The sequence below is a fragment of the Camelina sativa genome, chromosome 17 (genome assembly GCF_030686135.1).
Source record: "Camelina sativa cultivar CO46 ecotype springtype chromosome 17, ASM3068613v1".
Taxonomy (NCBI): Eukaryota; Viridiplantae; Streptophyta; class Magnoliopsida; order Brassicales; family Brassicaceae; genus Camelina; species Camelina sativa.
Window position 1 is genome coordinate 35,528,805 of NC_141896.1, and position 17,902 is coordinate 35,546,706.

A 17,902-nucleotide genomic window follows, 5' to 3' on the forward strand; every position below is an offset into this window, starting at 1 on the left:
AGAACTCTGTTTTGTTTGGCGGTGATAGAAGCAGAGACCGCAGTTTGCTTTGCTCAAATTGTGGCCGGTTTGGTCATGAGAAGGCGCTTTGTTGGCAGCTGATTGGCTATCGAGAGTGGTTTACAGAACGCAATACTCGTCAGAATGGCCGAGGAGTTTCTGTTGGTCGGGGTCGTAGTTCGAACGGAGGAAGAGGTGCTGGAAGAGGACGCGGACATGTCACTGCTGCTCACACTACAGTACCGAATGTCACGGCTTTCTCCGATTTTTCTCCCGAGCAGTGGAAGGCTATATCCTTGTTGGCTACCGAAAAGATGAATACCAATCCTGACAAGTTATCCGGTAAGATTCCTGGAGATGTGATAATCGATACCGGAGCTTCCCATCACATGACTGGGAATATATCTCTTCTTTCTGATTTGGTTGATATGCTTTCTACACGTAAAGGCGTTTTGCACCTCATGGATCGTGTATCCTTGTTGGATGTCCTTTATGTGCCCAATTTAAATTGTTCTTTAATCTCGGTTTCTCAGATACTCAAGCAGATGAAAAACTGTTTTGCGTTATTTACCGATACCCTTTGTGTTTTGCAGGACCGTTTCACGAGGACTCTGATTGGAGCCGGTAAAGAGTGTGATGGGGTTTACTATTTAACGAATTTGGCAACAACTAATGTGACTAGAGTGGCGGCTTCTGAAGATCAAACCTTGTGGATCAGCGGTTGGGACATCCGGCGTTTTCTGTGCTTTCTTTGTTGCCTGTTTTTTTCTGGTGTTTTAGTTTCTTCTAGTTCTCATACTTGTTATGTTTGTTATCAGGCTAAGCAAACTCGTGATGTTTTTTATGAGAGTATTAATAAAACAACAAAATGTTTTGAGTTAATTCATATGGATGTTTGGGGACCATGTCGTGTTGCATCTTCTTGTGGACCAGTTTATTTTCTCACGATTGTTGATGATTTTCACGCTATGTTTGGACACATTTACTCCTTGAGAAGTCGGAGGTTCGATGAGTGGTTGAAAATTTTTGTGCCTATTCGGAACGTCAATACGATAAGAAAGTCAAGACGGTGCGTAGTGATAACGGTACATAGTTTACTTGTTTGTCAAAGTTTTTTACGAGTAAAAGGATTCTTCATCAAACCTCTTGTGTTGGCACACCTCAACAGAATGGTCGGGTGGAACGTAAACACCGACACATTATAAATGTAGCTCGCTCTTTGTTGTTTCAAGCGGGTCTGCCGGTTTCATTTTGGGGAGAAGCAGTTATGGCCGCTGCCTATGTGATTAATCGCATTCCTTCGAAGATTCATAAGGGTCGGTCACCTTATGAAGTCTTGACCGGTGTTCAACCGGATTATCAACAAATGCGGGTATTTGGTTCTTCCTGCTATACGCATTTGCGAGCTCGTGATAAGGATAATTTTGGTCCTCGCAGTTGTCATTGTATATTTGTTGGTTACCCCTTCAGCAAGAAATGCTGGTGGGTATATGATTTGGAAACCAATGAGTTTTCTGTTTCTCATGATGTGGTGTTTCACGAAAATGACTTTCCTTTTCATGGCAAGTCATCGTCCATACTTGAGAATCCGTCTCCTGTTGATGACGATTGGGTCCTACAACCTGGTTCTGTTGAAAGGGGGAGTGGTGAGATGTTTTTCGATCTCTCCAATCCGGTGACACAAGATCCACGTGTGGTTGCTTCCGCTGATACTATTCCTGATTTGTTTCCTACTGATACGAGTTCGCCAAGTGATGACTCTATTGTCATAAGTTCACCGTTTGATGCCATCATCGTTCCGGTCCCCACCAACGAACTAGTTGCTAGTCCTGATGATGATGACGTTGCTATTGTTGTCAATGTTGACTCTCCTCTTGATGAGGATGCAGCTTTAGGACGGGGCAAACGAGAGAAGTTTCCCTCTACGCGACTCACTGGTTATGTCACATACGCTGCTTGTGCTGCAGAAAATAGTCATCAAACTCACCCCACTCCGATCATCTTTGAGTCCTCGTCTACGGGTCCAGGTACCACAAAGTATCCCCTTACTTGTTATATCGCTGATGATTTATTCTCTCCTCCACATCGTGTAGAGGACGATTCACACTTCCTAGAAAAGTGTATATTTGACCATATGAGAGGGTTCAAACGGCTCGGAAGGTGGAGTAATCACAACTTGTGGCTCCTAGGGTTCTAAAAAGGTATCCAAGGTGAGATTTTAACTCTCTGTTCTTTTTATAACCGATTTTTTTGTTCTTTTGAGGTTAATTAAGGTTACAAAAAAAAAAGAAAAACTAAGGTTACAAACATAACTTTATCATTTGGAAAGTGCTAATATTTGCCAAACATTAGAACTAGGCAATCGTCTATAGCGTAATTGTATTTGTTGCCGATAAGTTCGAGACGGTCGGGCAATCTTGAACCGAAATAACAAGACCTACTCGAACCGATCAGCAACAAATACGATTATACAAGCATTATCGGATATCGGTTCTCGAACCGAACAGTTGACCGATAAATAATTCTTCTTCTAACTTCTTTTTCTTTCTAATTATACAAGTATCTCTCTTTCTTGGTCATTGTTGTTTTACGTTTCCTTTTATATATAGATCTCTTTCTGCTATTCAAAACGTAACCTTATCATTTGCCAATACAACATTTTAGATTCTTTAAGCAACACACCTTCGCATATTATATTATTCAATTAAACATATCCATGTTCATTTTGTGCTTATTGAGAGGAACAATATAAATAACAAGCCGATAAGTTAAAAACAATAATAAAAAGTTCGTAAAGAGACACTCTCTTGCTTTGTTTCTTCAACTCCACAACGCAGAACAATCGGTGGGCTTAAAAGAAACCAGCAGTGAAGAAGAATCATAACTCACCCAAAAATTATTCTGTGCCCTATTCCCAAAGATAGCTTCTTGTGTCGCACTACCACATAAAATAGCCAAACAAAACAGTCCTCCTCCCTCCGATTCCACATATATATTGTACTTTTCCAAGACAAGATCCGCACCGCCAGAAAAATGCATTGTGATCACCGGGAATATCTCTATGGTGTCCGAATTGTAGCACAACCTGCCGCTCGTGTCAACTACTTGATCCGCTTTCACAACTTTTTCCACTGCCTCTCTTACAAGGTTACAGTAGCTCTCAGGCAAAAACGTGTAAGTGGTTCCAGAGTCTATCACCATGTTCCCTTCCAAGGCATGAAACGGTGTCCCCAATGTCTCAATGCGGGTGTCCCCAACGCTGACCGCGTCTAGGTTTAGGTAATAGAAACCGGGTTTTGCTGTGGTCACAAACATAGTGGTTGATACAACACCATCTCCTGCTATAATAGCATTCCCTCCAAAGTTGATCTTACTATTTCCTTCACCAGAGAAGCAGTAAGAGATGAAACCTGGGTACTCCCCTCCCATCTGAGTGACGAGCGATAAGGTCCCCAGTCTAGACCAACAATCCCCGAAGAACTCGGTCTTTTAATCCCTGAGCTATTGTGGCTACAACCAATAATGGTTTGAGGCATCACAAAGGGTTCCCCTGAAGTTGAATGGATCGTGACTGTCTCGGTTGCTAAGGTTCCCTTGGTATAGCTTCCGTCTGCGTAGACAAGATCGTAAGGGCAAGAGTGGTCATGGGTGTTGCATCTTTTCTCTTTGAAGGTTGAGGATTTCGAAGGGTCGAATATGGGAGCGTATTGGTCGTAACAGTTAGTACAAGGCAAACATTGTGTCCATACGAGTTCGCTTCCTGTGTCTAAGACAGCTTCGATCTCGAAAGGAGGAGTACCTATCTGTAGTTTCATTAGATACTCGATTTCATCAAAGACGGTGTTAGCGTAAGGTGATCCGAGCTGAGTATCAGAGCTGACTCGAGAAGAAGATGCATTGGAGCGACGCTGGATCAAGTCGATGGTGAAGCCGTGAGGTGATGAGGCTGTGGTGGTAAAGATAAAACATATTATTATGATTTGAAGAAAGAGAGCGATCATCGTAGTTGCAAGAGACATATGATCGAATAACTGTTTTTTTTTTTTTTTTTTTTTTGGGGTTTCGAGAGACAGTGCAATGTTAAGCATTGATGCGCATATATTTATAGATGTTAATTATATTGTCCAATTTTGTTATTTATAAGTTTTGTTAATTATATTGTCCAATTTTGTTATTTATAGATGTTAATTATATTGTCCAATTTTGTTATTTATATTGTCCAATTTTGTTATTTATAGACACAGTGCAATTTTATCATAGCATCGTTTATGCGAAATTGCAAATGCTGTGACATCGGCAGCCATGGTAGGTGTCACCTATACGATTGCGTTGTTTGCGTATGTTATGATTGGCAAAGATACCATAGCAATATTTTGATGCTATTATTTGTTATTATATAACACGTAGATTTTTGTTATCGTAGGTCCTTATACAATATCAATTGTCTTTTGCTTTGAAATATATTGGTGCAGCATGACTTCAATGCTATAATATATTCTTATACAATAGCTTTTGAGAATTGTTATATATAATATACTTATAGCATTTTTATTAGCTGTAGTATACTGTTTCAGAACAAATTATCAGAGCTATGATATATGAATTGAATTGTTTTTTTGTCCAATTATATTTGTTTTCAGAAAGCTATAAACCTGTTTAGATCTATAAACCAATTAACAGAACAAGTAGAGATTTAAATCATTAAACATAAACTTGTCTCCAATTCAACATTCAGAACAGAAGTCTACAAAGTCATTCAACATAGGTTGTAAAGTCTGAATCCAAAATACATAACATTAGGCATATATATATAAGTTGATTAATTAGCTTAGTCTTAACTAATTAAAACTAGCTAACTTGGATCAAAGTTTCTTCATTCCCTGCAACAAGCAAGAATGTATTATATCAGTTATTTATATCACTAGCAGTCTGTCATATGTTAAACGAAAACACAAACATAACACAAATTACTTACCTCAATTTCATAAACTCAAAAGATGACCAACTTATCCATCGGCCAAGCAATATATGAACCGAGTGCATCTCTCATGTACTCGATTACATCTGATGTCCTCCAGACTGCTGCATCATCTATTCAATGAAAGGCTCGCAGAGCAGAAGAGTATATTATCAAATTGGATGAGTTGAACGGATACAGAAAAGGGGTTGTAGGGCACAAGGGAATCTTGAATCAATTCCCTCTTTTCCCAATCTCGTATTTGATGGTTGGCGTGGCGATAGACTTCGCTTCTACGACCCGCCTAGAAGAGCCACTCGGATCTATTGTTTATGCAGCAGTGCGATGCCTCGCCGTATGAAAGCGATACTCTAACCGTTACTACATCAACCCATACTCTAGCTGCATTTTCCCCCAAGCGAACAAAGTGGACTTTAAGATCTGGGTCGATTGAATGCACTCGTCCTTCAGCAACAACCTGTTTCTTTCCACTAATATCCAATAACTTGCACTTCTGATTTTCCTTGATAGCTCCATTTTTACGCTGCCATGTTAACAATATTAACCAGTTTACAACAGATAGAATAATAACTAGAATGCTTTTCTAAAATGATGTATCAATAATATTTACCGGAGATCTTCGAAGAGGGGCTTGTATAGCAAGTTGAGTTTTTCTTACAGGAGATTTTGGACCTGTTGGTGGAGACTTATCAGTAGTATGTTTTGAACCTGTTCCTGAAGTTTTCTCACTACTTTCAGACATTTGGAGAGAAGATTTGTGACTTGATGCATCTGGTGCAGATTGAATGACAAGTTTGCCGGCAAGCCATGCTACAAAAGATTTGTTACATCAAATTATATCGCGATATGTTTATCAATAATGTGGTAAACTTATATTTATCGCAGTAACTCATTTGTTATATCATATTTATATCAATAAGTTTACATATATATTATGTTACATCAAATCAGTTAACAAGATAACAATATATATACATCAATAAGTTTAAATATATATCGTGTTACATCAAATTATATCGCGATATGTTTATCAATAATGTGATAAAATTTTATTGCAGTAACTCATTTGTTATATCACATTATAGTATTTGTGTGATAACTATTTGATTAACATGTTAACAAATAACAATTATTGTAGCGTAAAAATTCGATTTGTTAAATGCATAATTATCATGTTAAACCATGGATGCACTGGATCCTGAACAAACCGATAAGGGATTGAACAGCCAAAAGAAACCCATGAAATCTGGTGATGAAAATAGCATTTCAATTATCTCATTCTCAGTTTTTTATGAGAAATAATTTAAAAAGGTAAAAAACAAAGAAGAGTATCACATACACTATCTATGTAGACCACCACCGTCATATTATTCAACCATCACAACTCCTCCATCGCCATCTCTCTGCACAATTCCAGTCGGAATTGGAACCACCACCGAGATTTGAACTCGCCACGGCGACCGCTTGGCCTTGATCTTTATGGAATCCAAATTGTACCACCACCCCGTCATCACATCAACGGAATCAAAATCGGAACCATCACTAGTCCACTATCAAAATCGGAACCATCATTGAAAATCACTTTTGTTTTAACTTAATTTTGTTTTGCCTTGAAACATTTGTTGCTGTCAATTTCTTGGGAAAAAAAACTCTTCGTCGAGAGAAAGAGGCAAGGAGAGAGAAGAGATGAGAAGTTAAAACAAATTATGAAAAGAAAATGTGAGGGACAATAACGTAAAATCATTTGCACAAATACTGACAGAACAGTGTTTGTTTGTGTCAGTTAATTATCGAGTCTTTTGGGGGTACAGATTTCTATTATCGAGTAATACGTAACTAGATTTTTAACCTGCGGTACACCATAGGACAATTTTTAATATAATAGAATTTTAACTTCTATTTGTGTTTTATATTTAGTTAAATAGTATTTGGATTGTTCATTATTAGTATAAATAATAAAATACATAATAAGTAATTTATAAGATATTATCTGATTAAGAAACAATGTTCCTAATGATTTAATTATTTTACAGAATTTAGTTAAATTATCTTGATATGATATGTCTAATATTTGTAGTGTTGACCAAATAATTAAATGAGGATTTAACCCGTATTTTAACATCGAATCAATGATATTTTAAATTTGTACTAATATTAATTCAAACCCGTCAAGTCTTATAACCCATCCCGCCATATAATCATATTATATAATATTTTAAACTATTCATAAGATATAAGCAATGCTTGTACAATTTTAATTGATAAAGGAAAATAACAATGAAGTGGAGATATTATAAGGATAATACCGGATTTAATATATCAATTTAGGAATATGATGTTAAATGTAAAGATTGTATAAGTATAAACAGAAATTGATTTAGGAAAATAGAAATTAATTTTGAAGAGCTATTTTAAGAATTAAATTGGCGTAACGATTTTATACACATATTAATTGAGTACTCGATTTTAAATTGCCATATTTTAATTATTAGTTTATACAATTTTGTAGGGATTAACTTTGTAAACAAGTATAACTTAAAGAGTAGAAAACAAAATGTACTTCAAAAATGTTAATATAGATGATAAACTCTTTTTCTCTTCTTTTTATGTGGTATTTGGTTTTAAAATTAAATAATATGATAATAAATTAATAATTACTATATTCTTTGATTTCAAGTTTTGCGTGATTTGAAATTGTTTTCGAATTGCTTCAAACTCAATCACTACCACTTAAGGATTTAACTAAAATTTATAAATTCTTACCATTAAAGATTGTATTAACAAAAAAAATCAATTTTTCATAATATTAATAGGTGTTGTTGGGTAGTTTTGAAATTTGTAACATATCTTTAAAATGGTTAATATTGAAATATTAGTTTAAAATTCAATTGAAATGGTTTTTAGTTTGAATAATATGAATAGTATTTTTTTTTTTTTGTTAGAGCCTCCTAGATATAGGTTAATTTTCTCCATGTTTGGTTTAAAACTATTACAAATTTAAAATGTGTTTTGGTAATGTGTTTTGTTCTGATTCTAGTAACGTATGACGAAGGGGGACTATAGTGCATTCTAATGGGAGGAGAATTCACTTATTCTTCCCAATTTTACCTAAAACTTTATATTAAAATTCTTGTACTAAAGAGAAAAAATTTCAAATATGCATATCAAAAATATAATTTTAATTGAAATTTAGAAATAATATTCTATATTTTGATAACTAAAATAACGTTTAAACACATTTTTGAGTAATTTATATGGCCGGTTTTAATGCAATTATTGAACCAATCCGAATTGAAAACTTAACAATTGTTTTAATTCCATATATACATCAACATAAAACTTAAATATCTTTAGATACACAATACTAATTATTTCAATTACCAAAAGTGAAAGTTCGTCTTTAAATACATAATAATAATTCTTTCAATTATCTTTAAATACATAATACAGGATAAAATGAAAAATTTGAATTTAAAAAAGGGAAAATTGAAGTTTCTTACACAATTTTTAAACCAACGTCCAATATGTATAACTATTATTACTTAATTCATGTAATAAAAATATGCATATATTTATGTAACAATTTGTTTTTGTTTAATTGTATATGTTTGCATATTTTTGTGTAGAGTTAATTTGGAAGAAGAAAACTGTAAAAAAAAAAAATCAGAAAAATTGCACAATTTGACAGAAAAGAATGCATACCACAGTTTTTTCACCCTCAACCACTACACAATCTCTTGATACAAGAAGAGAACTTTTAAATCCACTAGGGATTACACCGTGTTACGCGCGGGTATGTTTTATGTTGAGTTGCTTCCAAATTAGAAATTTTGAATGGAACATTTTACTTTTTTTAGTTGATTGTAAAAAAAAAAAATATATAGTTTTTTTCTCTACATATTGGGCAATTTTGGTTTTGCATACAACCATATACTTGTACATTTATGGTAGTAGATATGGTTACATGCTAGGCTATTGATGTCTTCTCGTCCTTTGAATGTGTCTAGGCACATAACACACATAAAACTTGTCCTTCTCGTCCTTTGAATGTGTCTAGGTTATTTTCTTCATCTTCGTTTGGCACTCTTTTAGAACTATGTAGCTCGGTAATGAGGACGTTGGTGTCTATCCTGGAATATGTGTGGGAGTTATGTCTATAATTTTGAACTATATAAATAGATTGCCTCTTTAATAATCCCCTATATATTAATAGAAAAACATTTTGTTGAAAGTGTTGATGTGTCGTCGCCAGAACGATTTGGAGATTTAATTAAAATTAATCATCTCAAGATAAACATATTTACAAAAATAAGTCTTTTGATTTATTAAATGTGCCATTAAAATATATAAAGAAATCTTTATTTTATTATTACTTACATAAATGTGTCATTAGAATATATAAGATAATGTTTCTTTCTATTAGTTTTTAAAAATGAAAGGCTTCTTCAACTATTAAAAAAGAAAATATAGTTAATAATTTAATTATCATTTTCATAACATATTTAGTTATTTAAAGTAAATTACATTTCATAAACTATTTAAAAACTTATTCATCTATTTAACTTTTTGAAATACAAAACTTATTCTCCGATTTAAAAAAATTAGATGACTATTGAAATACTCCTCTGTTTCACAATAAGTGTCATTTTGACTCATTTCACACAAATTAAGAAAAAAATTAAAATATACATATATGTCCTTATTTAATAAATGTTTAATGTATTAATTTGGTCATATATTAAAGGTAAAACTAGAAAATCTAATGAAAAATATGCATTGAAAATATAAAATAGTACATTGGAAATGTAAAATGACACTTTTTATGAAACAAATATAAAATTCTAAAATGACAATTTATGAAACAAAAGGAGTATATATTAAAAATAATTATCACAATAATCTTAAAAATAAATAGTATTCTTTTCCGTATTTCACGGGTGAAACATATTTTAAATAATTAAATATAAATTTGAATAAAATAAAAAATTATGTGTAAAATTATTATTATGACACCTTAGATTCTAAATAATTATTTGAGTCGATTTATTCCGCATATAGTGCGGGTTGTTACCTAATTTGTTTATATTTGCGCCCATGAATTGAAGGTTGCTTGCCGTCATTTTTGATGCATTGTCCTCTTGTATTACGTGATACTAGGTTCGGACCCGCACGTACGTGCGGAGTTGTTTTCAAAAACTAAGTTTGCGATCTAGTTTGCAATGTATTATGTTGTAAGCGTATTTTTATGAATATTATTAACATTCATAATCCAAACTCGTCGATTTGTTTCTAAATCGGTATAGAGAAAAAAATGATCTGATTGTTTTTATTATTATTAGTGGCATAAAAAAAATTAGTAAGAGAAAGGTGATATGTTTAAAGTTTAAACCTGTCTTTTCCCTTCCTGTGGACTATCAAAACGTCTCGTCCCAAATTGGAACTAACCGAAAACTCATCCCAAACCAAAACTAACAGAAAACCTATCCGAGACCGGAACTAACAAAAAACCTGTGCGAGACCGGAATTAACAAAAAACCCGTCTCGTGAACTATCACACAAGATAAAAGCTGCCAAAATCACTACAAAAAAAAGGTGTATGTTGTATCACTTAAATTGTATCACAAAACTAAATGATATAATATTAAATTATTTATTGATAAGTGAAGCAAATATATATGACTTAGCATCAATCATTACAACTGATATTATAATTATCTATTTTGGCATCAATTAATTAAAATTGATTCAATTTCTATTATATTGTGTCACTTTTATAAAATTGATGTAAAATATAAATTTACATCATTTAGATAATTGATATATCTATTCATATTTTGTAAAATCATTTTTTAAACGATACAAAATTTACATCAATAAAAACTGATGCTAAAATAAATTACATTAATAGCATTAATAAATTAAATTTATTTTTGACAAAAATTAACGTAATTTAGAAGATAAATATAAAAAGTTGAATCCTAATATTATTATAAACGAAAATTACATGCATAACTAATAAAACTATTTTTTTGTATGTATTGTTTCTTTATCTGCAGATTACTACAAATCTTAGCTAACCTAATAATTGGGTTTCTCATTTACAAACGTAGTTTGTTTTAGATATTGATTAAAAAAAAATTATAACTGTCAACGGAATGAATTTTCCTTTTTAAAATATCAAAATATAAGATCTGATTTTGTTTATTTTCTCATCCACGATCTTTCTTATTTGCCCACAACCATCTTAACGTTACTATATTATCTCCAAAACTATTTCTTGTATCAGATCTCTCTCTCAGTTCTCTCTGGCCTCTTCTTTATTTTATTGTTCTTCAGTTTCCGTTTCATAACTATGGCTAACTGTTCAGTATTTTGTCATTTTTGTTCATTACTCAGGCAGCAAATCCATCATAAATGTTGTTAATGTTACAAACAACCGAAACAGTTTTGCAGCACACAAGCGAGAAAGAAAATTGGAATTGTGTAGTCCTCACGGTTGGGGAAAACAAAAGTAAGATATTCTAAATTTTTCTATTGAATACACATACACTTATTATTTTAATTGAGTTAAAATATTCTACAATTTAGATTTTTTTTTTCTTTTTACTATAATCTAAATTTGCAGATAAATGTCTTCAACTACAATGATAATTCAAAGGTTCATAATCATGATCATGAGTATAAGTAGAAGACAAGAACCAGAAGAAAAGAATGCAAGTTTTCAAGATTGATGAAAAACGGATGTGATGCTAAATCATGTTTGTGATTGTTTATTTCTATTATTTTTAGTGATGTATAGGAAAAATCTTTCAAAGATTTTATGACAATTAAAAATGAGTGATTTTAGGAGAAAATTTTGACAAAGCAATTAATGGATGAACAGAAATTTCGGAAAATATTAAAACTAATATTTTCTTTTTGTTTTTAAAATAAATTATTACGTTCATTTTAGTTTATTTTCCAAATGATACAAATATCACTTATCATAAATGATACAATTATTATAAGTATTTATGAAATTAAAACTAATTTTTTTGAACGATTATTTATAAGTGATATAAATATTTTACATCACTTTTAGAATTGAAACAAAAATATTACCATCATTTTTATTAACTAATGTGAAATTTAAATCACTTTTTGCAACTGATGCATATTAACATCGATTATAAAAATCGATACAAATATTTTGAATATTAACATCATTTTAAAATAAACTGATACAAATTATTTGCATCAACAAAATATAAATTATTCATTAAAATGATGCAAATTATTTTTGCATCGCTTAAAACTGATGCAAAAATAGAAAATAAATGATGTAATACCACACTTTTTTTGTAGTGAATTATTAAAACTTATCAAATCGGATGACTTAAATGTGTGGCCCTACAAATCTATCTTGTTAGGCCTGCCTTATAATAGTTTTGATATTTTTTACCGTAGGAAATCCGTCCCGCGAAACTCATAAGAGAAGTGTGTCTTTTTTTTTTTAAAGGCAAATCAATTATATTATATCATAAGAAATGGTACACAATTCATACAACCATTCATACAACTCATAAGAAGTGTGTCTCATTCTGTCTTTATTGCTTTGATAAATAAGTAAATAAATAAATATATATACATATATCATTTTGAATTTTTGAAAATAAGATATGTATCTTAATATATCGTAGACACTTTAGGTTATGAAAATATATGAAAAATTATAAAATACATAAAAGTTATATATAAAAGTTTAATAGTAAAAATGGAATGGATTAATTACTCAATAATTGTTTGAACCTTAATTTAAATCACAAATTACGAAACTTATTTATGTTGGCCTGTTTTGCATATTGGCCCAAAAGCGTTTTTCGTGTTAAGTGACTAAACGTCACGTCACATTTCCTTCTACTAATATTTTCTTCTTCGTTAATCACGGAGTCACGATGGTCAATTCTCACTCTCTTCACCATCTCAATTCTCATTGACTTCTCCTCTGTCAAACCTCTCGGCGGCTCACCTTCTCTGTCCTCAACGACCGCATCCTCTACTCGTCACCATTATAAATCCACCACGACACATACCATTATTGTCGCCGCCATCTCAGGAATCTCCTCCGTCACCGATTCGAGATCCGATGCATTCCTGGTGGGAATCAGTCCCCAAGAAACAATCTCGTATGGTCTCTCCTCTCCGGCGACTTCACTTCGGAAGACGGCCAAGTTACCCTTGCCTCATATCTAGAGAATTTAAATCGACATGCACTATACTTAGCTTCTTCTCGCGCTGCTTACTCCTTTAAGCCGATTTCTCTTTGCAATCCAGCTTCAGGTTCTTGATCTGATCCACTTTGTCGATGGCTATACGAAACTGACCTCTCTTTTGATCCACCGCTTCATCTTGTCGTCCTCTAGCATGTGTACAATATTTGGAGGCCTCTGATCCTTCAATTACAAAAAAAAATAAAGCAAGGTAAATTGTCTTTCAGTTTTTCTACTCCGAAACATTGATGTGTTTCTATATAATTAATTGAAAACATGTCCAATCCCCAATAGTTATATCGTCAATTGCCTTGAGTTTTAATGGAATTGATGGAGTGCAAAATGACATAATAACGTTAGACTCTTCGAATTGACTTCATTTTTAAAATTTTAAAAGTTGTCTAAAGATCTTATTTTAATGGTTGTTATTAGTTAAAATAGCTCTGACTTAAGTAATAATATTCGGATTGTTGTTTTGTCTATATGTTGTATAAAAGATTTTACATTGAAGCTACACCTGATAATCGACTTGATATTAGTTCTAATGCATGATTAGATGACTATAGACACACAATAATGTATAGATAGTATTCAGCAGTTACTCAATATCTATTCAAAACCTTTTTACCTTGCTTGCTATTAATAGATGGAGGACTAAATTGTTTAGAGATTCCATGAGTTTGTCTTTGTTTAGTCGGATTACTGGATGAGCAAGCACGAAGCTAACATCACTTGATTCTTGTAAAGATGTTAAGCTGGATTAACAGCAGATCCTGCTTCATTATATCAACAAATGTGTGTTACTTATATGATTACAATATAGATCTAATAACTTGGTAATGCCATAACTAACTATCACCTTATTTGTTGTTTAAGGAAGATCACATTGTTTTCAGTTCCTTGTAATCGTTTTCTCTTGATCAATGGTGCTTCTCGACCATGTTTGGCAAGACCAGGTATGTTTGTAACATCCTTCAAAACCGTTCTTTTTGGCAAGTTTGATTCTGTTGTAGATCATATAAGATACAAACAAATAAGAAAACAATAATTTAGTCCCTCCCATCTATGTTGTACATTGTACACTATCATCGATTTCACCTTACCGTTTTGAAAGGCTTGATGTTAGCGAGCTTTCTCACCCACGATTAGCAGCCTTGATGACAAAATTAGCTGATAGATCTAAAATATTGAGTATTAAGCTTGTTCATCGGTTTGTATTTATATGACTAATAGAGACGTTTTCGGGAAATGATAAATTCTAGAATATGCTTATTAGATATTAGTGATAAGATACGTTAATTATTTTCTTTACTAAAGATCCGAGATAGTTGCTAAAAGTTAAAGAATACGAATATTTAGTTTTGATTTTAGAAGGTTAATATAATTTAGTAATATTATATCAAAGATTTTCAGTTAATGTTTTGACTTTATTTTCGGTTTGATCTGATATGAGAGAGGATGATCAGGGATTGCATTAAAATAGTTTCCGATTTTATTTGATATAATTGATATTATTAATGTTAAGGTGTAGAAATCGGTATTGTTAAGATTGGCTGATCTTTATCATATTAAATGACGAAAAGAAATGGTAATTATTTAAAATGCTGCCGTTTGTTACGTATGGTAAGTTGTCTAAACTGTTTTGTATATAATCGCTGATTAATTAGTAACAGAACTTATATGGTAGGTATTAAATATTATGCCGTTTGGATTTTGATTTCTCCTACAGGTTTAAGAAGAAGAGAGTGTTTGGATACATCTAATATATCTAAGATCCGAATAAGGTTATGGCCAAACACTTAGGATCCGCTTCCCATCTACACATTCGATTACCTATTTGCCCTTAATTTATTTATTTTTTGTTCTTTCTTTCTTTTGCCGTAAGGGTATTATATGGCATTTTTGACAAAGTTTTTTTTTTCTTCTTTTGTACTCCCGAATTAATAGTATAGATGTAAGAGAGTTCGAGAATGGTAACAGCTGAGCAACATGCCTCTTACAATGGGTTTAAAATTTGTTGGAAAAAAAAAATAATATATATATCTTGTACTCTCCTCTGTTTCTTACAGGTTCATGATTTACATAAATAAGTGTGAAGTTAACATATTAAACGGACAATCTATACTATTAAAAGGGAAGCATTATTTACAAGGCAAAATGAATCCTGAAATATATGACATAAAATGACCCTGAATAAATTAAAAAGCATACAATACAAAAGGGACATTAAAGTAAATTTGATAATAAAAATGCACGGATCCTATATGCCCTGGATTAATTCTGTTCGGATCATGTATTAACTGTTCAGAGCTGTTTTTCATACTCCCATATCCAAACAGAATCGAAACAAGCATCTGCAATAAAATTCAAAAAAGGTAAGTAGTTTTGCGTAAACAATTTAAGGAAACAATAATTTTGATATTTATGTATATGTTTAATTTGGGTAATTAATTTCGAAATTGTATATATGTAAACTTATTTAATTTGATTTTATATTTTGAGATATATCCGGAAACAAGAAATTATGATGTTACCTAATATACAAAATCATCTAAATGTTTATAGAAATAATTTAAATCGGTATCTATTAAAATCGAGCAATTAAATACAAAATTATATATATGTATAAAAATATAATTTGGTTATATATTGTGAGATATCTGTAAACAATATTTATGATTTTATATTATGATTTCAAACATATGTATTACATATATACAGTATGTTTAAATCTTGGATACTGAATTAAGATATACATACGTTTGAAACTACTTATAACTTATCATTTTATCAATGCATAAATGTGCGGATCCAAAAACATGTTACAACTAAAGTAAAACAACAGTATTTTAAATATGTTTTTTTTTTCTTCAGCTTATCTAACATAAACATGTACAAAACAATAGATAAAAGAATGTTAACTGACACGGCATGTATGTGTGATTCTATTAACTGAATGTTTCAAAGAAATTATTTTTCTTCATCAAATACTTTATTTTGTTTTGAATCAAACTATTACGTGTTTGTGTGCTAAATATGTAGGAACATGATTTTGAGGAAATGAGAAAAGAATAATGGGACGGAAACGGGATGGAAGGAGGAATAAGATGAGATTAAAAATTTTCAAAAATCAAAATCTAGGATCATGTTAGAATAAAAATAAATTAATGCTTCCAATATATTATGTAACACATTTTTCAATTTATCTAACACAAAAATGTCAAAAAAATATTCAAAAGAAAAAGAAAAAACATTAAACTATGTTCTATAATAGATAAAAAAAAATCAACCATAGTTATGAGACATATACAGGACATGATGGATTTTATGTCCTAAATTAGACATACCATATTTCTGTTACTATTTTTTAATATAATTGTTTTTACTGATAACAAAAACAAATTTGATCATTTTTTTGTCTAAACCGAATTAAAAATAAATCAAATACTAAACTGATACAAAAAAGTTTGGATTATGAATGTTAATAACATTTATTAAAAATATGTTTACAAACATAATCTGCATGTACGTAATAAATTATAAATGTGTTAGTAAATTTAGTTTTTAAAATCAACCCCGCACGTATGTGCGGGTCCGAATCTAGTTGTAATATTAATATGATTAGGATTCAGAACTTTAAAACTCTAGGAAGAAGAACTCTAAGAAACAAATGAATATAGTTATTATTCAAAAGATTAGGAAAAACGAACACTTGACTGGAATCTATTTCTGGGGGAGCAAGAGGCCCAATCCCACGTCACTGTGATGAGCTTTTCTACAACGATCATCTCACGCAATCCTCCACCAACTCAGACTGGAGTTTTGCACTGTATTGAGAGAGTAATACATGAATTCTAGACTACCAGTAAGGTATTACTATGCAAATCTAGAGAAGATGAGAAATCAATTATTTAAAGATATAATGTAAGGTCCTCACAGCAATGCAGTTTCCCCCATTGTTCATTCACTGGATCATGCTTTGTGTTACCACCGCCTCTTTTTCAGTCCAAGTTAATGGTGAACTCGCTGGTTTCTTCAGGAGTTCTCGGGGTCTTTGTCAGGGTTGCTCACTGTCTCCATACATGTTTGTAATCTGCATGGACGTGCTTTCCAAATTACTTGACAAGGCAGCGGGCCAACACTTGTTTGGTTATCATCCTTAATGCCGGAATCTCGGTCTCACCCATCTTAGTTTCGCTGATGATATCATGGTTCTTTCGGATGGTAAAATTTGCTCTATTGAGGGCATTGTCGAGGTATTCACTCAGTTTGCGAAACTATCTGGTCTAGCAATAAGTATGGAAAAATCAACCCTTTATTTGGCTGGAGATATAGCATCTTTCCGGATCCTGTTTCTATCCCATTTGCCATCGGCACGCTGCCGGTTCGTTATTTGGGGCTCCCTTTAGTAACAAAGCGTCTTACTACTAGAGATTGCTCCCCGTTATTGAACAGATTCGGAAACGGATTGGTCCCTGGATAGGTCCCTGGACGGCTCAGTACCTCTCTTTTGCAGGTCGTTTTAACTTGATATATTCTGTTTTGTGGAGTCTCTGTAATTTTTGGATGGGAGCTTATCGGTTGCCTCGTGAGTGTTTGGATGAGATTAACTCCATGTGTTATGCTTTTCTCTGGTTGGGGGTGGAGATGAGTGTGCGGAAATCAAAGGTATCTT

The 17,902-nt window shown here is 32.2% G+C and overlaps 1 long non-coding RNA gene and 1 pseudogene across 1 annotated transcript; one reads left to right on the plus strand and one right to left on the minus strand.

Moving 5' to 3' along the window:
• Nucleotides 1-2,777: 2,777 nt before the first annotated feature.
• LOC147924758 (aspartic proteinase CDR1 pseudogene) lies at nt 2,778-4,019 on the minus strand (annotated as a pseudogene).
• Nucleotides 4,020-11,285: 7,266 nt separating this feature from the next.
• On the plus strand, nt 11,286-11,886 carry LOC147924759 (uncharacterized). The gene is made up of 2 exons (XR_015586272.1): nt 11,286-11,489; nt 11,604-11,886. It is a non-coding gene; the product is annotated as an uncharacterized LOC147924759 (long non-coding RNA).
• Nucleotides 11,887-17,902: the final 6,016 nt, after the last annotated feature.